Genomic DNA, 24,582 nt, shown 5'->3' with positions numbered 1-24,582 from the left:
TGTAGTATAGGGCTTCTTCTGCAAATATGCCACTCGCCTGCCGATGACTTGTCAAGGAGATCCAGAGTCAATCAGACACTGGATGCAATCTCCAACTTTGCTTTTCTCTTCTGTTCAGAAAACGATCAGTGAAAAAGATCCCTGTTAAGTCTAATATTGCTTTGATGAAGAGCAAAAATAATAATAATAATAAAAACAAATCTTGGTGATGAAGCTGACTTAAGTAAACTGAAAGAAATGATAGAAAAGGCTAAAGAAGCAAGGAAACAAGGTAGGAACTGAACGAGAAATACAAAGTACAGGAGAAGGGACTAAACAACACAATAAAAGATATCAAACAGGATTAAAGCCAAAGCACATGAGATCCAACGGTAAATGAAGGTAGAAGAAATAGGGAGAATAAAACAGATTCACCGAGATCACAACAGACACGATCAGACAACAATTAAAGAATCCCGATGAAGTCCGTGGATCCTGGCTCAAAATCTTCAAGGCCCTACACCCACGAATAGCAGAACAACTCCAGCACTGTATCATAAATCACCATGCACCCATATGGATGACCACAGGAAGAACATCCTTAGTACAGAAAGACAAGTGTAAGGGAAATATAGCCAGAAACTACAGGCCTATCGCTTGCCTACCAGTAATGTGGAAGTTACTAATAGGCACCATCAGTGAAAGGCTATACAACTACCTAGAGGATACAACCACCATCCCTCACCAACAGAAAGGCTGCAGAGGTAAGTGTAGGGGCACAACAAACCAGCTCCTGATAGACAAAATGGTAATGAAGAATAGTAAGACAAGGAGAACCAACCTAAGCATGGCATGGATTGACTACATGATACATGATACAGCACAAATGGAAAATAGAATTCCTGAAAATATATGGGGCAGAGAAAAACATCATTAGCTTACTGAAAAATACAATGCACAACTGGAATACAATACTTACAATCCCTGGGATAAGAGTAGCAGAGATTAATATCTTTCAAAGCCACTCACTGTCCCCACTACTCTTCATAGTAGCCATGATTCCCGTGACAAATGTATTGCACAAGAAGGATGCTGCATACCAACAACTCAAGAAAGGAGACAACTAACCATCTGATGTTTATAAAGGACATCTAGATATCTAGGTATGTTCAAAGAACGATAGATATTAATAACATCGCACCCATATGCAGGAAGTGCAATATGAAAAACGAGACCATAAACCATATAGCAAGTGAATGGCCGACAATTGCACAGAATCAGTACAAAAAGAGGCATGATCCAGCAGCAAAACCCCTCCAGCAAAGTCTGTGTAAGACACACCAGCTAGCTTACAGTAATACTTGGTACGAACACCAACCTGAGACAGTGATAGAAAATGATCAGGCCAAGATCCTCTGGGACTATGGTATCAGAACAGATAGGGTGATACGTGCCAATACACCAGACGTGACGTTGATTGATAAGATCAAGAAGGAAGTATCGCTCATTGTTGTCGCAATACCATGGGACACCAGAGTAGATGAGGAAGAAAGAAAAAACTGATAAGTATCAAGCCCTGGAAATAGAAATAAGAAGGATATGAGATATGCCAGTGGAAATTGTACCCATAATCATAGGAACACTAGGCACGATCTGAATTTCCCTGAAAAGGAACCTGGAAAAACTAGATGCTGATGTAGCTCCAAGACTCATGTGTTCTACAAACAGCGCACATAATCACAAAAGTGATGGATAAAACCCGGAACCCCACACTATAATCAACCACAGTCGAATAGGATGACTGTGATAAGAAAAAAAATATTAATAATAACAACAGCGTGTAATTTTGATTAAAAAAGGCCTAAAGGTGGCTACAAATAAAATAAAACAAACAAACAAGAAAAATCATAATACAGTTAAGGGTAAGAAAAGAATGCGAAATTTGTGGATAACAGTAATCGCGCTAGTTTTCGCTAATGTAAAACAAAAATTTGACTTTAGCGAAAAATTAAATTTGGACATGGACTTAAAACTGATTCCTTGAAAGAAGTCCTTTGTTCAAGATAATGTCCAATAACGGATCCGACTGATGTAATGCTAACGAAGTTATCTTTTGGTTTGTTGGTTTGGGAATTTGTTGCATACAAAGAGATCTTTCATATTTGATCTCGCCTATTTTCGAACTTCTTTTAACCTCTTCTAGTGCCTACGTATTTGCTCTCTCTCTCTCTCTCTCTCTCCTCTCTCTCTCTCTCTCTCTCTCTCTCTACAGAAAATCTTTAAAAGCTTCCTGCTGCTCTGGAGCACCACCAGTGACCACCTACCCCCAGTTCTTCCAAAAGGGCGTCTTTCATTTGCCTTCGTTCGAGTGTATCCGAATGAGGGAGGAATCCAGGAGCTCCTTACCGCTGGAAGACTTTCGTCCCAAGGGTAGAAATGAAACCCTCTCCCAGCAGTGAAGGGAAAAGGGTCTGGTCGGGATTTCGTAGCTGAAAAGGTAGTGAGGCAAAAGACTAATTCTTTTCTGAGCCAAATGCGTTTGGAGAGTATCTACGCCTAACGGGGAATATCAAGGATAAAAACTAGTTGAGAGAGAGAGAGAAGAGAGAGAGAGAGAGAGAGAGAGAGAGAGAGAGAAAATGTCTCTTGTTGATGGTTTAGAACGTTTCCAAGACGGACGTATAACCAAAAAAGCGACAAATGATTAACACCTAAAAGTCTCCGGTCTTTGTTTTTCTTTCATAAAATCTCATTAAAGTTACATCAGATTTTCTTGAGGATTTCCCACTGTGACGAATATTTCCTCTCCCTAGAGGAAGAGGATTTTGCACAGACTGAATTTTCATTACTCATGAACTTAATTGGAGGCTTATCTGATGTAATGAAATTAGTTTGTTAAAGTGCCATTGGCTTAAAAATATTTTCTTAGAAGCAGAATTATTGCAGACACTCTCTCTCTCTCTCTCTCTCTCTCTCTCTCTCTCTCTCTCTCTCTCTCTCTCTCTCTCTCTACTAAATTAGGAGACATCCTTAGAATCAGATTCTTATGGAAAGAAGATTCCACAAATTTGAAGGTTTTGACCTAAAGCAAATAACAGGCAGATGTTGATAACCTAACTGAGGGGACAACAGATGTAAATAAAATACATGCATAGAACAAAGTAAAAAAACCGCGATATTACAGGGAAAATATCTTGTTGAGATACAGTATATTTTTCACCTTGGCTGCAGTAATATCAACAATTTTCTACTAATCAAAAGGACTTTGAAATCACCGAAGTTCATCCGAATCCTCTACCCTATTTTCTATCCTCTCATATATTAATTCCTGACATCAGTTATTGGCTGAGTTATAGGTGTTCTACTGAACTTCAGTTTAGGAACAAGTAAAATTCTAAAATTCATAAAGTCAGCAGTTATGGATGAGAACGGAAGTCGAGGCGATATGTGAAAATAAAAACTCTCTCCCGAAGAGCAAAACATTTTGAAATGTAAGACCGTAATCAAAGAGGATATATGACTGTTGAATCGTGTAGTACACGACATTTGAAGAGTTGCAATCTAAAGTGAATAGCGTGCCATTGCGTGAAAGTGCACAGCTGACTCTGTTTGCAACATTCTTCTTTTGCAAAAGATCGACAGGATTTCGAAACGTCCTCTGTTCGGTCGTTCTTTCTGGAAGAGGTGTTATGGTTTTAAATCTCATCACTCTATATGGGATTTGCATAATTAAATACTATACACAATCTTGATAAGCAGGAACGTTCTGCTTTTTTAATGATGCAGATTCTCGAGAGAATGACATTAAAAAAGAACGAATGATAAATTTGTACTTTGTTGTCTAATCAATGCTCTTAGAGGAACTCATTTGCGGTATAGTTGCACTGGGGATTAACTGAATATTCCAGGGGCAGTGAAAGCAACATGAAATAAAATCATCGGAGGTGGACATTTTGTATTTAAAAATAACAATTATGATAATAACAATAACAATGCGTGACCTATTTAGTGTATCTCTGGATCTTTCTGAAAATAAGATCTTTGGATACCGGGACGCCTTCCGTCGACCTTCATAAATGTTAGTCGACTAAGCCTTTGCTTCCACAGAGGAATGCCTTTATCCCAAGTTCCAATGGCGACGGAAGTTAAATAATTTCTTTGGTATATTTTAAATAACCTTCATAAGGATTAGAAATTTATTCAGTGGAAGTTTAAAATTCTAAACAAGGGATTATATACTTTACCGTTGCTATCACAAATCACAAAGGAATTCTATAGGCACTATCCACAGTTTTATTCAGAAATGGTTATTGACAAAACGCCCAGATTCCAGCCAGCAAATTGGACATCGAGGAACCTCACTCAGCAGAGGACAATAGTCGCCAAAGCTCTTTGTAAGACGTCACATGGGATCTCATTGCATCCACTGAAATCCAGTTGCGAGAACTTTGGATCTGGTTTGGAGAGGATCATCCAGCATAATGGCAGAACAGTGTTTCTGCAACGTAGTCCGAATAAAAAAAAACACCTAGAAGAGACCCGACAAAGCAGAACAAGAACAATGTCATCTCCTCCTTCAATATTTCTTTTCCTCGTGCATAAAGCACACCCAAATACCTTCGGGCGTCCAAGCGTTCTTTTGGATACAAGAGCGTATTTGGGTCTTCCATTATTGGCTTTGTTAGGCTCTGGGGAGATTCGGCAGATGTATGAGGAGAATTATATAGGAAATAATAGGCAAGAAAGAAAACAAATGGGCCTCTTTCTATTTGACCGGTATATTTACTTTTATTTCCATCTAAAACAGCATGCAAAGATCAAGGAAACATAGACACATTTATATATATTATATATATATATATATATATATATATATATATATATATATATATATATATATATATATAAATGCAAACATAAAATGTGTCTGTTTCCTTAATCTTTGCATGCTGTTTTAGATGGAAATAAAAGTAAATATACCGGTCAAGTAGAGAGAGAAACCTTTTGTTTTCTATACATACATACATGCTATCTATATATATATATATATATATATATATATATATATATATATATATATACTTATATAAGGAAAAAACAAGAACCCAGCAGGTAGGCGACTGTCAGGAGGACTTGCAGGCAGCCTCGATGCACAGCTGGGGTTACTTGGAAGTACTAGCCGTTGTCTTCTTCGAGACGGTGGTTGAGGAGAGCACCGGGCTGAGTGACCAGGTAGAGGACCAATGGACGGTGATAAGTTGGTAAAAACTGATACGTACTCAGAAGAGTTAGGAGGAGAAGGAAAGGAAGACGTGGAATGTGCTGGATAGATGGTAAGGAAACGCACTCTTCAACGGGAGGTTTCTGTGTGCTTGCATTATGGCTATACACACATTATATGCACACAGACAAACACACATATGATATATATATATATATATATATATATATATATATATATATATATATATATATATTTATGTCATATCACATCACCGTGATTCATATATACGCATTAAGCTACAAATGTCCTTTAATATCTAATTCGCTCTACCTCCGAATTAATATATTTTCATATAAGTTATCCTAAGGGGAATGTTTTAGTTGATAATAATTTCATCGGCTCGTGGACGCGAACCACCAAACCAAGATATCAGGATGTACAGTGAAGCACTTTTAACCATACGGCCTGATTTCTTGGTTTGGTGGTTTGCGTCCACGAGCCTATGAAATTATCATCAGCTAAAACATTCCCCTTCGGTTAACATATATTTATTCCGAGGTAGAGCAAATTAGATATTAAAGGACTTTTTAGCTAGTTGCGTATATATGATCACGGTGATGTGATATGACATTATATATATATATATATATATATATATATATATATATATATATATATATAATATGTGTGTTTGTCTGTGTGAGCATATAGCCATAATGCAAGCACACAGAATCCTGCTGAAAAGGGCGCTTCCTAACCATCTATCCAGCATATTCCAAGTCCTCCTTTCCTTCTCCCTCCTAACACTTCTGAGTACATACTAGTTTTTACCAACTTACTACCCTTCATTCTTCCTGCAGGTTAGAGTCATCTCAAAAACAATGATCAATCCTTTCGACTGTGCAGAACGCTATACTTCTATATGCTTCTCCAAAGTTTGAATACACTGATGCTATTGAGTTTGTATCGATAGCATCAAAGCAGAAAGTTACCAACAGTATAGAATAACAGCCATAGGAAATACTGAACCGACTATCATACCAGTTTCACCACTAGTTGGCACGACAGCCAACATCCCCCTCCTGCCAACACCATGGAATAGACCAAAAGTATCACTTCCTCTGGGACAGAGACGCAGCAGAATCAACACGCGACCAGTCAAAATTCAGCCTACCCTACCACCCGCCAAATGTAAAACACCCGCCTACTCTATAGACCTATGTAACGGGAGTCTTCATTCCTTCCCATTTTGTGACTCAGTGGATGGCCGGTAGAGAGCGTGACGAAAAGTCACGAAATAAGACCAGAATAGCAGAAAATCTTGACATGACCTTGGGAAACCTAATAAGGTTATAAAATCATACTTTATACAATTAAATATCACAGAAAAAGCTATTGTTTTCATTCATAATGCATAATGCTCTGCTAAACTTACCTAAGAATTTTAAGTATCTATACGCATTTTCCCTTGAAACTAACTTAAGTTGTGCAGAATACCTTAAGGTTCTCTTACTAATGAAAAGTGTGATTATTATTTATGTATGGCAATTGTGAGGAAAAAGCTGATGTAGAACTATAAAGGTGATGTACTATTTTGAATTTTTCGAAAGGAAACACCGAAGTTTGACTAGAATATCATCAGATTGTTTGGAGCAATCATTCACTCACGACAGAAAAAATGTTTAAAGCTCATAAGCATCAAGAAACTGTAATCATATCAGAACGGCTGCTAAGGAAATACTTTTCAAAATAAAGAATGACGGAAGAGGTGAGAGGGAGAACCTTTGGTGGAGGTGCAAAGTTGTCAAAGAAAGTGTCGAACTTTTGATGTGTTTAGATGGTACGAGACTGATGGGGCATGGTAATGATAAACAGCAGAAACTAGTGAAAGATTCTGAATATGTTTACAACTGGAGAGAGTTGGGAACAAAATATTAGAAATATCAATATTATCTTGGAAACGGGAAATCGGAAATATGTAGTAAAGGATGTTGATTTCGATGTTTGATTAAAATACGTATTTGGGAGTAAATATAATGGGTTGCTGTAGAAAGAGAATAAAGGAATGGGTGAAATAAGATAGAAATCACAGTGAGCAAATGATCTGAAAGACACTTGGAACGTCTAAAGGAGCCCAGGATGCAACTTATGAAGGGATTGTCAGGCCAATAATGGAGGCTTATAAGAAATATATCTGACAAGAGAAACAATAATTAATAGTAATACATAATAATAATAATAATGGAGAAACAAATCCAAAGTTATGTAATAGCATATATATTTAAAGATGAAACTGTAAGGATAGCTTTCGGGAATCTGTTCGGTTCCCTTTTTCCAATCTGACACGTTGATGTAGTACCCTCACCCAAGTGAACATAAAGGAATCACAATAAGTGACTTGTTTTTGAACTATGGAACTGGTCGTCAAACATAGATCAGGCAATGCCGTCATTTTCTGATGAAAGCCAACCAGTCATCTGGAACTTCTAATTGGTCCTTGCCCAGTGCGGTCGTTTTGATGGTCTTCAACAGCTGGAAGTTACCAACAACATCAGATGTGGCTAAAGAGGCAACACCAACACAATAATAATGGTCTTTATTCTATTTCCTGGAAATAAGATTGTTGGTGAATTTATCTTTAACATCATCTGATGCAGTGGTTGTCACTCTTTCTCCAGATCAGGTAACTTAGTTACTTCCAGTAACCAATGCTGCCGGTCCCTATGCTGTTGAAGAACAAAACAACCGCATTGGGTAAGGACCAATTAGAAGTTCCAGATGACTGGCGGGCTTCCATCAGAAAACGACAGCATTGCCTAATCTATGGTTGACGACTGGTTCCATAGTTCATAAACAAGTCGCTTATTTTTATTCCTTTTATATTTACTTCATTAGAGTGCTACATTAATGTGTCAATATTGGAAAAAAAAAAGGGGAACCGAACAGATTCTAAAAGTTATTCTTAAAGTTTTATCTTTAAATAAATATATGTACAATTACATAACTGTGGATTTGTTTCTCCATTTAAAGACTCATACTACTATGAGTATTTTTTAATAATTAATAAAATAATAAAATAATAATAATAATAAAATAATAATAATTAATAATAATAATAAAATAATAATAATAATAATAATAATAATAATTTAATAATTAATAATAATAATAATTAAAATAATAATAATAATAATTAATAATAAATAATTAATAATAATAAAATAATAATAAGTAAAAATAATAATAATAATTTATGTTAAAAAGAATGGCAGTATAAGTGGAATTGATTTTATACAGTCTTTTCAATTCTTCTCACTATTCTCTCCCCTTCAGGGCTCATACATATCTGCTAACAGGTGGCCGATGTACATAGTACAGTTAAGGTGAATGGCTATAGTTCTGAAAAATTTAGTCAGGTTTTATTTATTTTGTAGCACCATCCTTGCGTGGAAGGAGATCCTTTTAGAAAATCTCAATGTGGTCATACTGTAAGTGCCAAGGCAATCTTGGACTGGGCATTTGTACTCTTAGATTATGTTGGTTCTCTAAACAGCAATATTCGAAGATAAAGTTCAGGAGACTATGGTTGTGAAAATCTGGCCGCAGGTGTTCTATTTCTTCCTCTGTGATGGCACTCACGAAGGTGTCGTCAATATACCGGACCGTTTCTCAATGGTGATGAATACCTAATGTTCCACAGTGCTCATGTAGAAATTTGCGAATGGCACTTTCCTGAACATGGTAGTAGATCCTCTTGGAAAATCTCATTGTGGTCATACTGATGTAAGCACAGGTATTCTTGTACTGGACATTTGTACAGGTAGACCATGTTGGGTCTCTTCAGACAGTTCTGCACTGAAGGCTGGGTTGTACTTCATAGTAAGGCTACAGGACTTTACTTTTGTAGTAAATCACTAATTTGACCTTTTCTCTTTGTCCATAGGGCAGACGTTCCTTTCTATGATGTTGTGAAGGGCAAGCTTGTCCTCTTTATACTCTGTGTATGGACACCATACACAAGTATGAAGATCAAAAGTAATGTTATCAACAGGCACCTGAGGGAAGCGGCTAAAGAGCTGCAAGATAAAGAGGATGCCACCCCCTTTTGAGCTGAAAGACCGCTAACTATATGTTCATCTGTACTGGGAAATAACACAAGCTGGATGAGATCCTGGCGGACAGCATCAGAATTTCAAAGAATCGCCAAGAACCCAGTAAACGACATCAAGTGCGAGGCCAATAGGATCATCGAATTGTCAATGCGGCTTCCAAGCTCTTCACCTGACACTGATCATAGGGAACCTTGACCGTATCTACATGTATGGGACCATTAAAACACAAACCAGGGAACCCATTATGCCCCATTATTAGCCAGATTCCTGCCCCTACATACCAGCTTTTGCCCCTACATACCAGCTATTTTAACTCTGTATGTTCCGGGTGACCACAGATTGAAGCCCTCTGTTGGGTTTATAGAAACCCTATAAACGACACCCACAGGAGGGGTCATTGCCTAAATGGATGTCGAGTCCCTCTTCACAAACGTCTTCGTTGATGAAACAAACCAGATAATATTGGACCATGTATATAGAGATGATTCTACTTCCCCATTGAACATCCCTGAGCATGCCCCCAAACCACTCCTCAAGATATGTACAAAAAAGGTTCCTTTCTCCACCCACAGAGGCCATATGTCCATATAAAAAATGGTGTAGTGATGGGTTCTCCCCTCAGAGTATTTTTCACAAATTTCTACATGGACATTGTTGAGCATCAAGAATTCTTCTACCACTGAGAAACTGTTAATGTATCCAAAGTTTATATTGATGACACCTTCGTGAGCACCACACAGAGGAAGAAGTAGAACACTTGCGACAAACTTTCCACAACCACAGTCACCTCAACTTTACCATCAAATATTGACGTGTCTGTTGCCTCCCCTTCCTCAACATACTTATGGGGCAACAGGAGGAGCGCTTCATAACGCTAGTCTACATAAAACTCACAAACCTGGGCATGTGCCACAATGAGGAGAATGAATGTCCACGCTAAGAATGACCATAATATTGAAATAACATAAAATTATGTAATTCAAAATATCGGAACTATTGATAATGCAAACGACCATCGCTGTCTTCGTCTTTTGGAGGCTTTACACATTGAAAAGGGAAGGCCTAGCCTTTACATCATGCAGGAAACTTTCCTCCTGACAGTGGCAAATAGAATGCTGGCCGCCGGTACTCCTGAGCTGAATGAGCAGACCAATCAGGAGAAGTCGCCATCTGTTGTGAATGATCCTCCCAGTATTAACCACCAAGTCTCCAATGTCTTCACGCAGAGACAGGTGCAACCATTAACATCTTGCATCACTCAGGGGCACCTATCACATAACAGCAAATAAAAATTCAGCTCTCTTCCCACCTACGACTTGGAACCCAATTCATTTAATGACTGATGAGCCCATTCCAACCAGAACAAACCCACCCCACCTTGACAATATACCGAAGATGCAGTTTGGAACATTTGTGGCCTTAGAAAATCTCTATAAAGACCCTACCACTCAAGGATGACGCTACAAAGATTCTCTACCACTCGAGAACGAGCTGACATCCTGAAACTTTAGTTATGCCATGCCATGTTAAACTTCCAACCGTGTGTGCAGGAATACAACATGACTAGAATTTTTCAGAACAATTGCCCTTCTCCTTATCCAGATTATGTACATCGGCTGCCTGTTAGCATATATAAGCACTGAAGAAAAGATAATTGTGAGAACTGAAAAGACTATATACACTGATGCTGGCATTCTTCTTTAACAGATCATGTTTAAAAGAAGGTCTACTCCCTTCAAATAATAATAATAATATAATAATAATAATAATGATAAACCTTAGAATATTTGTGAGGCGACATTTGTAAGTTACAGGTTAGTTGAACTACATAATTCCACTGGAGTGCACTAATTTCAATTGGATATCGTCATAGATGAACTCTAAAGCAATTTAGAATTCTGTTGCAATCAAAAAGCTTAAATACTTTGTCAGTTAAAAGGAAATAGTACACAGAAATTGCGAATGCAGATATTTATGCCCATGTCATTAAATTGTGCTAAAGACAATAAGCTCTACTCTTTTTTTTCTTCAGGGCCAATATCAGCTAAGAGCTGGCCGATGTACATAATCTAGAAAAGGAGAACGGCAATAGTTCCAGAGCCAAGCACTTGGACCCAGTGTCATTTAGTGCTATGTTGTCAATGAATTAAAATGATAATCATACTATAATGGGCGTAATGTCTGTCTGTCTGTCTGTCATTCAATCACGGCCAAATGGCTGGTCAGATGGGCATGAAACTTGGCAGGGTTATGGTGGGGACCCCTAAGATGGTTTGTAAGGGGATTTTCATCCAACCTAACCCCCTCCTTTGTAGGGGGTGGGGGTGAGAAGGGATTCCCTGAAACAGAGCTGTTTCTGACCGTGAAACGACGCTGGTTATTCCCGCAGACTTAGTTACTTTACAAATTTTCATACATAATTTCTGTACAACTTCCCCGGACAAGTTCGCAAATATTTCAGCTCGGACACAATAGAAGATGAAAATTATCTTCAATATCTGCAAGATTTTTTTAATAACTTAAATCCATCAGGACTGCCAGTGCACAAAATAACATTGAAGAAGTACTGCCCGGTAATGTTGCTTCGGAATTTCGATCCTGCCAATGGACATTGCAACGGAATGAAGTACCCCATTATGGAGCTAAACTCCCACGTCATCGAAGCAGTGATAGCAACGGGCCCTCACACACCGGCAAACGTCTGTTCATCCCCCGGATTCCTCTGATGCCTTCGGACAACCTGTTTCCGTTCCAGTTACGGCACAGGTAGTTTCCCATCAACCTGGCCTTCTCATTCACTGCAAACAAGTCGCAGGGCCAGACTTTGATCGTGTTGGTGTGTTTCTGCCGTCACCTCCCATGTTCACGGCGATGGCCAACTGTTATGTGGCGATGAGCAGAGCAACTGACTCTGCCAACTTGAAATTAAGTTGTGGAAAAACTGATAATATTGTGTACAAAGAGGTTCTGTAGTAGGTATGTATAAAAAACGCCCTTATTTTAATATTGCTGAACAAATAGTACATATAAATTTTTCACTTCTGCACCCGTATTTTATCACCCATTGTAGATGGGTAAGTTTGCTAGTTATATAAATAATGAGTTTTAAATCGGTACTCTAAAGATCAGTGTTTAAAATGGTTAAAGCAAGAGATTTGAATAAAAATGGAATTAAAAACTGCCATAAATAAGGTAAATAAATACATCTCTAGAAAAAATTACGAGATTTGTTATAAAAATCACAAACCTTTATAAAAAATTCAAAATAGGGCCAACATCAATGTTGTCTCCTAAAGTTTCAGTTATGGTTTACCATCTAGATGGTACATCCGCTTCTCAAACTGTCAAAGCTATCACAGTGAACACACCCTGGAGCACTACTACCATCAAGAAGAAATCTGTGTCAGTTGGCAGGGACCAATCCTTTGCCTTGTTTGAATAACTTCAGTCCTCCTGTCTTTTGATAGGATGATTGCCAGAATCCTATTTGAGGTCTAATGGTTTTAAACTTATTATTAGCAAGAAATGACCATCACTCCTGCAACTTACTAAGTATATAATTGCGAATACAGATTTCATATCTAAGTGGGACAATTTATTTACATCAATTTATCCTTGGGTACATGGACTCTTTGCTTCTCTGTCTGCTTTTTCATTCACTGGGATTCCAACATGACCAGGAATCCAACAAAAACATGCTGTTTTATGCCTACATGAAATGAGAAACAGCCCCACACCTGAACCTTCTGTAAAAGTTGGGATGAATTGCTCAGACTTTCCAAAGAACTTTTACAATTTGAACATATGACACAAGGCTTGAAGATATGCTATATCCAGGGTTTTAACAATGGCAGATAGTTCAGCTGTATATACTGAAGCAGCAGGAGGCAGCTTTGCAACATAACAAATATTATCTGTGACAACAGCTAAACCTACCCTTCACCTGATTTCGAGCCATCTGTATAAATTTTATAGTCTTTATCATTAACTTCATCATATTCTAAAGTTAGGAGTATTCTTTTTCACTATATTTTTATTGCACAATTCATCTTTTGGTATGAGCAAAGATGGAATTTTGTATAAATTTATCATTTACAAATGCATTTAGCCGGATGTGGAAGGGAACAGAAGATCTTGGCTTGAAATTGCTAGCATCAAGTTGATGAATAACCTTATCTGATGGATTGTTAGCATTACTTTTAATCCTCATCAAATATCGGATACCTAACTCCTCTCGTCTTAAGTCAAGTGGAAGTTGGTGCGTGTCTACATAAAAGACTCGACAGATATTGGAAAAGCCACAGAGTAAATACATAAACCCATATTGTGGACTACATCAAGTAATCCAACTTTATAGTTGTAGATTTCTTAACTGCGCCCTAGTTAAAGCCCATGATCACTTTGAAAAGACTGAGAGATTTCTTTACTTTGCACTTTAAATTTCCAATACGCTTAGACCATGAGTTTGGAATAAAAAATCTTTCCTAAAGAGTTTATGTCATCCACATATAGTAGAATAGACCCATCAAGTTTCGAATTTGGTATTGCTTCTTGACGTCTACACCTAGTAAAATGAACAGAAACTGTTTTACTTGTAGAGAATCCGAAACCATTTTATTCCTCCCATCTACAGATAGAGTTGATGATTTTTGTAAATATTCGCAAGCCAATTCAGCATCACAAGCAGTGCAATAAATGTCTATATCATCAACATAAAGTAAGGCCCGTACAGGATTTGCAATTTCATTGATGATGCCGTCAACGGTAATAAATAGCAAAGCAAGCTACAATAAGCACACTCGTCTGTGGAACACCATCTATTTTGAATGGGGGCGACAAACTTTTCCTACTCTTACTCTTATAGACCAGTCTGTTAGAAAGGCGTTATTGAATGAACCTAATCATATTTCCTTTTATGCATATTTTATGTGACTGCTTATTAATTCCATGTAAATAAAAAAATACACGAAGTACCTGGTACTGGTTTACAAAGCCCTGTTGAATTAGATTAGAAAGTCTTAGCAATGGGTTAATGGTAGATCTTCTTTAATGCAAAAGCCAAACTGGAGTGGAGAAAGTAATTAGTGTGCATCTAAACGCCAAACTAAACGAGAGTTAATTATCTTCTCCACCAGCTTGCATGCACTGCTGGTACGAGCTATGGACCTGTATCTAGTAGCTTGACGAAGGGTCTTCATTCAGTTTTTTAATTGGAATTACTACAGAAATTCTCCATTCTGTTAGTAAGATTCCAGTATCCCCAGTTCTATTAATAATCTTCAAGAGGCAAGTTTTTGCCCTCTTAGGTAGCTGTTGCAGCATTACATACAAGATAGTATCCTCACCAGGAGAAGTAACATTCGTTGAAGAAAGGGGCTCTTGTAGCTCATGCAGAGAGAATTTAGCATTGTAAGCTTCAAGATTACTACCAGATGAATCTAAAGGAACCAGGGGATTAATAATCATCTGGACTTGAAATATTGGAAAAGTGCTGACCTAGTTATTCAGCGCCATCTTTGAGACTTATTAGTAAATCTTTAACCTTTAAAGATGGTGTTTTAGGGGGAGAAAATTTCCTTGCAAGCTTCCTATTTTAATTAATACCATTTATGTAGTATATCCATATATTTCTTTTTGCACTAAAAAAATATCGACGCAGTTTAGCCATAGCTCACTGATATATTATTTTAGTAGTAGATGTGCCACATGACTTGTATTTTTTATAGCACTTACTTTAATTTTTCCGAGAAAAGCACATTTCTTATCCCACCAAGGGATAGCAGTCTTCGTAGTTTTCCACTTGCTCTAGGTATAGAAGCCTCTGTACTAGTTAAAACTGGATTTGAAAAGTAGCCATATTCTTCTAAGTGTCATTTAAAAGATTCATAAGCCTCTGCTTTCATTACCGTCCATTTTGGTGGTGCTTCTATAAGAGCATTCCTGACGAACTTCATATGGATAGGAAAGTCATCACTACCATGCAGATAGTCATCAACAGACTAGTTAAAATCTAAAGCTGTCTGAGGATCATACAGTCAAAAGAATAACTGAATAAGAATTAAAATGTATGTTATGGTGAGTCATCATACCATCATTAAGAAGCACAATATTATTATCAATAATGACTTCCTCTATCACTTTTTACCTATTATCTATAGAATCACACCTCCAAAGGATTATAATCTCCGAGAAGGATGAATGGTGATGGTAATTGATTTAACAATGATTGAATGTCAGCCACTGAAAAAGCAGATCTTAGAGGAAGGTAAATGGTACAGACAGTAATTTGTCTGTCTAAAATTAACTTTAGTGCAAAAGCCTGTAAATTTGTAGTAAGGGGTATTTGGGAGTATTCCAAAGATTAACTCACAATAATAGCAGCTGCCTCATGTGCATGGTCACCGGTGGGAGGAGCAAAGGGGAAAATTATATGGTTAAACCTGGGATTAAAAATCTCAGGGCCCAATTGGGTTTCTTGCAGACATACTATACCAAGATTTCTCTCTCTCAACAGGATTTTTTAGCTCTTCTGCATGTGTACGCGGTCCTTTACAATTTCATTGCAAGATATCAAAAGATGCCACTAATTTAGAGACCTTTCCAGTTGGCTGACCAAATGAAAAAGAGGCCCTTAAAAGAGATGGCTTACTTGATGGAGACTTGGTCATACTAGTCTGCCTTGGGAGTCTATTCAACCTCTCAGAGGAGGAAGACTATTTTGATGGCATAATTTTATATTTGCCTTGTTTTGTAGGGTCAGGTGACAGAGGAGGAGATGCGGAATGTGTACGTAATCTTTTATAACTTGCCATTTCATATTCCATATTTACCTGATGTACCTCAGCCACATGAGATGCAGGTGCCCACAAACTCTCTTTTGGAAGATTCCCTAAACCTGGGAGTGAGATTGCCTGGGATACCTCTAAAGATGAGGATAGGGAGGCTTGTGAAGAAGCATGAAGTGCCCCTATAGAGGGAGGTTGAGAAGCTTCCCAGAGGAAGCTTCTGGTGCTTGAATAATTTCACACTCTGATTTAGGAAGCTGACTCTTTCGAGAGATGGAGCTCATTTGCCTAGGTTGAGGAGCTAGATTACTTATAGAAGGACGAGATTCCTTCTTTGGTAGTGGTTGTTTGCTGAGGGAACTGGAATTACTATATTTCCGTTTCACTATATCACTATATTCATTTGTCATAGCTATGAGTTTCTTTGCATATCCCACACTTATGTTCTCTGCATGGGCTTTAAGCAAAGCTTCCTGTTCATCCTTGTAAGATTCACAATTCGTATCTCTAGGAGTATGCTCCTTCTTACAGTGTATACACACAAACTGTCTTGAACAATCGCCATGCTCTGGGAGGCAGCATGTACCACAGAGCTTAGGTCTTATACATAGCCGAGATGGATGACCATAACAAAACTGTTGAAACACTGAAATGGGTGGGGCTTAAAAGGACGAATATTGATTATTTCTCTCTCATGGGAAATTAGTCATGGAAGATCTAGGTACTTTCATCCAGATTATGTACATCGGCCAGCTCTTAGCAGACATCAGAATAGAAGAAAATAGAATAGAGAAGACTTGGAATGACCTTGTATAAAATTAATTCCACTGATGCTGGCATTCTTTTTAACAGAACATACTTAAAAGAGGGTCTACGCCCATCATATTATTATCATAATTATTATTATTATTATTATTACTATTATTAAAAGGAATGGCGGTCTAGATACCGTTGAGTGTTTGTAGTAATTTCTCAATCTCCCGAATGAGTTTCCTCATGACAGCAATTAAATCAAGTGTGCTAGATTTTGCTTCGTCGTAAAAACTTGTGACATCAACGAAAATGGAAATAGGAAATTGACCGACGTCTTATTCCATTAAAGAAGTCCTTGCGCCACGTTCATGTCCAATAATGGATCCGATGAAAGGTACAGTGGTAAAAAGTCACCCATTCCCAAAGTTTTTTGGACCCACATCGTGTAGCTACGCTCTCTCTCTCTCTCTCTCTCTCTCTCTCTGGGAGTTTTGAAAGACTTCCTGTTGCTTTCATTGGTCGGTAGGGTTTGTCCTGCACCAATGTCTGACCTCCATTTCTTCAAACCGGGAGTCTTTCTTAATTTTGCCGTTCGTGTGTGTTCGTTTAGAGGAGGAATCCGGATGCTCGTTAGCACTGGAAGACTTTCGTCTCAAGTGTTGGACGAGAACTCTCGCAGCCCTGACGGGAGAAGGGTCTGGTTTCTCGAAGTGAGAGACAGTGAAGCAAAATACTCAGTTTTTTCACAGTCAGATTTATTTGAAGAGGTATGTGAGACTAACGAGGAAAGTCAAAGCATAAAAAAGGAGAGAGAGAGAGAAAAAAGGGAGAGAGATGAGAGAGAGAGAGGAGAAGACGAGACCTGCCAGACGAGACGATGAGACAGAGAGGGAGCATGAGAGAGAGAGAGAGAGAGATAAATTTTCACTTTTTTTAGTTTTAACTTTTTGTTGAGATTTCACATCTCCTTTATGGTAAATCAGAAAAGAAGATTTTCATTATGTGGAGAGAATGATTTAAATATATAATCTAAGAAGTACATACTTTCGAAGTCTCTTTCTGAATAGACGTTAATATATTATGAAAATCCTCTGAAAAATATGATTAAGGCAAGATGATTCCATGAAACGAAGAGTTTTGTATTGGAGTAAATATAAAAATAAAAGGCCGAAGTTGGTAAACTAAATTACATGATGAAACAGCTGTATAGTTGAATGAATAGAACCAAGACAGAAACCGTCATATGAAAGGGAAACATATTTTCATCTGGGCTACAGTAATCATTATAATCAATTAATCATAATAAAAAATAGGCTATATTCATCATTTCACAAAACTAAAGCTTAGCTACATTCTTTAAATTATTCTTTTATTGCCTCGTAAAATTTTAGTTCCATTTATCAGTTTGCGGTCGAGTTCTAAGTGTTCAAGTGATCATCAGCATTGATACAGTATAGATACGATGAAAATTCAAAAAATGTATAAAAACAGCATATTCCAGGAAAACAAAACATTTTGAAATGTCAAAACGTAACCAAAGAGGAGACGTGACAATTGAATCTGTACTACACGACTTTTGAAGAGTTGCAATCTGCCGCGAATGGCGTGTCATTGTGCGTAATAGTTGGGTCCTTTCTGGCACTTCCGTGACCGTGGAGTCCAAACAAAGGTTGCTCTATGGATTTGTCATCTTTGAGGGTTACTTTGAAAAATTATCGAGGGTGACCCTCGCGAAAGTGTGGGGTAACTTCGCAAGGGACCGAAATCCAAAAGGGCCGCCGGAGGCCATCTTAAAAATGACCTATTCTATGGTTGGGGCTACAGCATTGATCAACATATATTTTCTGGGATTTTTGGGGTCAAGGAATTCATATCTGACATCAATTTTATGATCAGACCTTGTTATGACTAGGTTACGCAAGATGGCTTCCATCTGCCAAGGTCTCTGTTACCTAATTACTGAAAGTTTTTTTTTTTAGGTGCACTGTTTTGCAAGCCATTGGTTCCACTGCACTTCATCTGATTCATTATAAAATAACCTCTGCAACGTGGTAGCCCTATCTTTGTTTCTGATTGCACTTAGGTTTTACTTCTAGGTCTGCCTTCACCTTGTGCCATTATGCACCTCTGTTGCACCTCGTAAGTGATGTGATATGATGTGATGATTCAGATGACTACCACTTAGAAGCTGTTCTTCCTGCAGTTAGCAGTAAACATGAATGACTAAAGATGTAACCTGAAATGTGGGAAACCTTGCAATGACACTGAAACTACCTCTCCTGTTAGATGGGAACGTTTAAAGGAGAAGGGCAAAAATTGGACTGGTCTTGATAAATTTGGCAATGTGCATAATGAAACTGACTGGAAAAATGGGCCAACCGTTTATTATATGCATGATTCGTGTTATGTATGAGTATCATCAACATCAAATCTGCAGAAAGTCATTAAACGCAACGAAATGCGCTGCTCCAGTCAGAATCTCGCGCCAGAGCAAAGTAATGATGATGATAATCCAGGTGCCCTTCCCTCACCAAAGTGTCTGCGTTCCTCAGTGGGTGGGCCTCTTCACGAACGGTGAAGATCTAAAACATAATTATTCACAATGATTATGTGACAATATAACTGCCACAACATGGGCGTAAAATTTGGTGAAATATTAGAGGAAAATTTTTATATAATTTAATATTTGTTTAATACTTACGCTTTTTAGTGTATCTGCAACATGCATAAAACTTAGTCAAATATCAGAGGAAAATTGTTATATCATATAATATTTGTTTAATACTTATGCTTTTTAGTGTGTGCATCTTTTGAAAATTAAATCTGACTTGGGGACGCATTCGCTTCAACTCCATAAATGTTAAATCAACTAAGCCTTGACCTCGTAAAAGGAATACGTTTATTCCAAGCCTCAATGGCGACGGAGAGTGAATGAATAATTTCTTTGATCTATTGTAAATGAACTTCACAAGAAGGAAGCTCTTTTGTCCCTGCATCCGAAAGAGGCTTAAAATTCTATACGGGAAAATACACTTTCATTTTCTCTCATCAATCCCAAAGTAATCCTCTAGGCAATGCCCATCATTTTTTCAGAGATGCTTACTGATAAAATGCCATGATTCCGGACATCGAAGTGGGCAGCTAGGAACCTCCCTCACTCGGGAAAGGACAATAGTCGTGAAAGCTGCTTTGTTCGACGTTCTGTTGGATCTCGCTACGAGGTTATTGTATCCGCAGGATTCCATTGTGAGAACTTTGGATCTGCTTTAGAGAGGATCATGCAGCATAATGGAAGAACAGTGTTTCTGCAAAGATGGCCAGAATGGAACACATCTAGAAGAGACCCAACAAAGCAGAACAAGAACAGTGTCATCTTTTTCTTCCATATTTCTTTTCTTCGAGCATCAGCAACATCCAAATACCTTCGGGCGTCTTTCGATCTTTTAGATACAAGGGCGTATTTGGTGTGGTCTTCCATTATTGGCTTTGTTAGGCTCTGGGGAGATTCTGCGGATGTATGAGGTGAAATGTACAGGAAGGTAAAAGCAAGAAAATGACTATTTCTCTCCCTCAGTTATTAAATGCTAATGATTTGAAGTCGGTTTGCCGATCGGTTTTGACATCAACTAACAATGATACAAAAGTAACCGGACATCAATTACACTTTTACACATCACGCTATACGACCGTACCTTATTAACCAATGTTAATTAATGAGATATATGAGATAAAAGTTGTATTTTTTATCGGGAAGCTTCAATATGTCACAATTTCGATATCATTCTCAGCGCATTTGTAAAATTTCACCACATTAGGAGTTTTGATCAAGATAATTTAATGCAGTTGACTACTTAAATGTATAGTTTACGTTCAACTTCTTGGAAACGATAAAATTTGAAATATTCCTGGAATCTTTCATAACTTTCATTGTTTGTATGTCTGATGCTTTTTCTATTACAATTTTCCCAGATATTGAGAAACTAAAATGACATCTAATTGATTCATGGTTCAGCGTATAGTGCAGAATTCCGTCTGACAACAGCACTTGATTAAAGCGGTGCGAAAATCACACTGAATGAGAATTTCAGTGGCAGTTACCTGACATATAATAGTTGGCTGATGAAGCTGTTTGGCTTTCCCTTAGTAAAATAATACGATTTCTTAAATCAGATCAATTCTATTCACTGAAAAATCACTGGTAAATGTCCAATGACCTAATGCTGTACTGTCGCAAAAAACAGTTAGTTCTGTTGACTGATACTCATATCGAATTTTATTGAAAGTTGTAACATTATTCTTACAGTCTGTTTCACCATAATAAAATGAGTTATCTGAATACATTTATAAGGAGAAAACAGATATTCTCTCTCTCTCTCTCCTCTCTCTCTCTCTCTCTCTCTCTCTCTCTCTCTCTCTCTCTCCTTCTCTCTCTCTCTCTCTCTCATAAATTAGAAACATCATAAAAAAATGATTATTATCAAGGCCGAAGGTTCCAGGAAACGGAAGGCTTTGTCCTTGAGTCAATGTACAAATAAAAGAAAAAAGCTGGTAAACTAAATAGGAGATGAAAACAAGAAGAAACAGATGAGCAGAACCCAGTCCAAAACTGCGATATTAACGAGATACTAACTTGGTGAGTCGGTGCATTTTTCTCCTTGGCTTTCGTAATGTTAATAATTAATCAAATTGTGGTTTTATTCGTCATTTCTCGAAACCTCAGTTTAAGTATCTTTTATTGTACTTACCATTTTTATTTTTTTTTATTCGATCTTCTGTTACATATACTATTTTCTATCACCTCACAAAAAGTTAACTCCCGACTTCACTTTCTGGCCGAGTGCTCATGACCAACTGAAGATCAGCAGTGTTATAATACAGCTGCAATGAAAATTCTAGCATTTAAAAAGACGGGATATCTGGACAGGAACGTAAATCGATGTGTTATGTGATAAAAAGAACAAATCTCTTTCTTTGCTGGAACAAAATATTTTGAAATGTCAGAGCGAAACCAGAGAGGAAATGTGACAATAAAATCTGTACAACAAAACTTCTGAAGAGCTGCAATCTGCCGTGAATGGCGTGCCATTGTGCGCAAGTGAACAGCTGCTGGCTGTGGCTGCAACATTCTTCTTTTGCAGAAGAGTAACAGGAATTCAAAACGTCCACCCTATGTTCCTCTTTAGGGTCGCTCTCTATAGGAAGTCTTTTATGGTTCAAGATAACTGAATCTGTTAACTTTATATCGCATCTGTATTACTGTATTGATCGAAAAGGAAACCCACAAGATTACCGAGTATGACTTGTTTACTTGTAAGTATTTACACCGTATTTTACTTAAGACTTTAAGAAAAATACTATGTAAATACTTACAAGTAAATAAATTATGCTCAGTAATCTTTTGGGTTTCTTTTTCCATCTGTAGAAGGAAATTGAAAGAAATTTTAGTTTGGTTCACTATATTGATCATGAATCGTGGTACGACCTTGAAACTATATGTTAATGATTTTGTCAATTTGAGGATAAAGCTGGTCAGAACAATACTGGAGGTCAGATAGCATGAAGGAGAGAGAGAGAGAGAGAGAGAGAGAGAGAGAGAGAGAGAGAGAGAGAGAGAGAGAGAGAGAGAGAGAGAGAGTTTAAACGTTAAGAGATATGACGGAAGTTCCATATGTAGATGTGGTAATAATGAAAAGAAGAAGAGATGTCTTGAAACTGTCCTTCGTACAAACCCTGAGAAAGTAGTATGTGGACACCATAAGAAATATGAGAAGGGAGGCCGGAGTCTGATGGAAGTTTGTGGGTCATAAAACATGAAATTCATGAGTGGCGGCTATTCACGGAGGCACTGAGGGCAAAGGGCAAAAGCAGAACATTCTGCTGTTTGATGCTGAGAATTCTCATGAGAATGGAATTCGAAAATAATGAATGATAATGTTTGTATTTTGATGTCCAAGTAATGTGCTATAATTTCTGTGGGGATTTGATGAATAATCTAGTCGTGTTCAAAAGCAGCAAAAATAATAGTAAAATGGTGAAAATGTCATATTCACAGTAATAATTTTGATTATAACAATAATAAAACATAAAACCATTCAGGAAAAAGTCCATTTCATTTAATATACTAATTCAATAGCTGACCCTCCAAGTATATGCTTTTATCTGACTCGACTTATGCGTCTGCCTGTCCTCAAATCTTGCAGCTCAATTTTCGACCTTTTCACTTCGTCCGACGGACCTGAAATTTCGCCTGGTTACTCACTCCCAACCTCACATGATCAGTAGGTGAGCAATGACCTATAGTGACCCTACTACAGTGACCTCTCCCAGTATCTCAGGATTTGTATGAAACTCTTCGGATTTGTCACAACTTCTTTGAATCGGTAGAATCTCTCTTCTGTAAAACCCCTTCCATATTCCCTCCCCTTCCCTCTCTTTCCTCTTCCCCCTCCTAAGATATGTCAAAACTATGAAATATATGGTAAATGTGCATACTTAGATGGATATGGGGATGATTGCAGAGATCTGCATCCAAAAATATGTAAAAACCTAAAAGAAGGAAAAGGATGTAAGTTCGACAAAAAATGCAAATATATGCACCCTGTAGCCATGAATCATAATCAAATAAATAACCAACCAAGTAATAAAATCCAAAATAAGAAAGAAACAAATAAAGAGAGAAATCAAGAATATCAGGTAAAAGAGAAAAGCAAACCACCAATGAGATATGCAGAGGTGTCAGCAAAAAATTACAAAGCATCAGCTCCGAAATTCTACTCAAGAGATAATAACTGTATTTATTATGCAAGAGGATATTGCAAGAAACGGAGAAAATTGCAGATTCAGACACAAAATTAATAATTATGTATGAAGGAAGATCAAATATTATGGAAAAGTTGGATTTTTTAATGTCAGAATTTCTGGAATGAAAAAAAGAACAACATACCAGAACAGGAAAGAGACATGGGAAAATCCTTATTACTACCAGTATTAAATGAAGGAGAAAACACGCAAACCATCATAGTGATGAATGCGCAGGGTTTAGTTACGAGTAACTCAAAAAGAAAAATAGAGTACTTAGAAGAAACTAACCCAAAATGAAAAGAAAATAGATATAATGAATATAAGTGAAACCTGGTATTCCCAAGAGACTGGGAATGATGATCAAATAAAAGGGTTCCAAACTTATAGATCAGATAGAAAAAATAGGAATCAAGGGGGAACTGCAATATATGGGAAAGACAAAAAACAAGGAAAAATATATGAGAAATATAGTAACTCAGAATGTGAACTAATAGCGGTAGAATTTGAATCTGAAAAATTGATGAACATAGTAATATATAGACCTCCTAATACTAAAGAGTTTTGACTTAATAATTGAAAAAATTGGATGATATATGTAGAAATCACAAGGACTGGACTATTCTCCTATCTGGTGACTTCAACTTTCCTTTCGTAGAATGGAAAGAACGAATAGGAGATTGTGGTTGTACTTATACATATAAAAAAGAGAGTAATAGTAGTGCAGAAGATAAGAGGCAATTTGAAAAGCTATTAGATATGCTACTAGAATACAACATTCAACAAATAAATCACCTGCCAACAAGAAAGGTAAAATACTTTAGACCTAGTATTTGTGAACGAGATGAATTATGTTAAAGAAATAATAGTTTATAATGCGAGTATTTCAGACCATAATGTCATAGAATTAACAGTTCATTCCAAAGCAAGT

The sequence above is a fragment of the Macrobrachium nipponense genome, chromosome 25, assembly GCF_015104395.2.
Source record: "Macrobrachium nipponense isolate FS-2020 chromosome 25, ASM1510439v2, whole genome shotgun sequence".
In the NCBI taxonomy this organism is placed as follows: domain Eukaryota; kingdom Metazoa; phylum Arthropoda; class Malacostraca; order Decapoda; family Palaemonidae; genus Macrobrachium; species Macrobrachium nipponense.
The sequence above is the reverse complement of the archived record's forward strand: the minus strand, read 5'-3'. Positions refer to the sequence as shown.